Source organism: Sinocyclocheilus anshuiensis, unplaced genomic scaffold, assembly GCF_001515605.1.
Source record: "Sinocyclocheilus anshuiensis isolate Anshui unplaced genomic scaffold, SAMN03320099.WGS_v1.1 scaffold976, whole genome shotgun sequence".
Classification (NCBI taxonomy): Eukaryota; Metazoa; Chordata; class Actinopteri; order Cypriniformes; family Cyprinidae; genus Sinocyclocheilus; species Sinocyclocheilus anshuiensis.
In genome coordinates this window covers 1,559,927-1,560,739 of record NW_015552538.1, presented here as the reverse complement: position 1 = coordinate 1,560,739, position 813 = coordinate 1,559,927, and positions in this window count along the sequence as shown.

Below are 813 nucleotides of genomic sequence, written 5' to 3'. Positions count from 1 at the left end.
TGCTTAATAATTATGCACACCTGAATATAAGGCGTTTTTCACTTCCAGCCTTCATGAACAATAATATATAGATTATAAGTGATTAAATACAAGAATAATAGTAGCAGTTAAGATTGATGTTGTTTGGAATTGGTCAAATGTGCTTGGAAAAAAATATAATCAGAATATCAACTTGCATAATAATTATGCATGCACTGTATTTTTCCTCTTCTGCTGTCGTGGTGATGCAAGAAATTTGAATGGTTGTCAAGGCAGCCAATCAGAATTTAGCAGCCTCGTCTCTGATTGGCTGGAATTATGGCATATTGTAACGCTGGGTTGTGTTGAGCAAGCGAGCTGTTAGCATTTAGAGAGCACTGAGGGCGGGCATCAGGTGAGTAAGCTAGTGAAACGTTGCACGCGCAAAAGAGAAGGTCTGCACACATCCAAAAACGTATTTTAAATGCAAAATTGATTTCCGTGCTCTCGAAAGACTTATTTCTTTGCGAAACGAACATTTTCTCCACACAAACAGATCGCGCGCTTGCAAAATGCACTTTTGTGCGCTCAAAATATGATCTTTCGCGCGCAGAATTGTGGCAGAGATCTAAACCTATAAAACTAACGACATTATTAACTGTCTTGATAATTACTTTGAAAGCTGACGCTGGCGATTATGGTAAGGGGTGTTACATTTCCGACGCGTGCTTGTGGTGTTTGGCCAATCACAATGCACTGGGTCAGCTGGCCAATCAGAGCAGACTGCACTTGTCGGAAGGCGGGACTTTGTAGAAAATGAAGCGTTTGAGAGAGGCGGGGCATAGAGGATCTAAA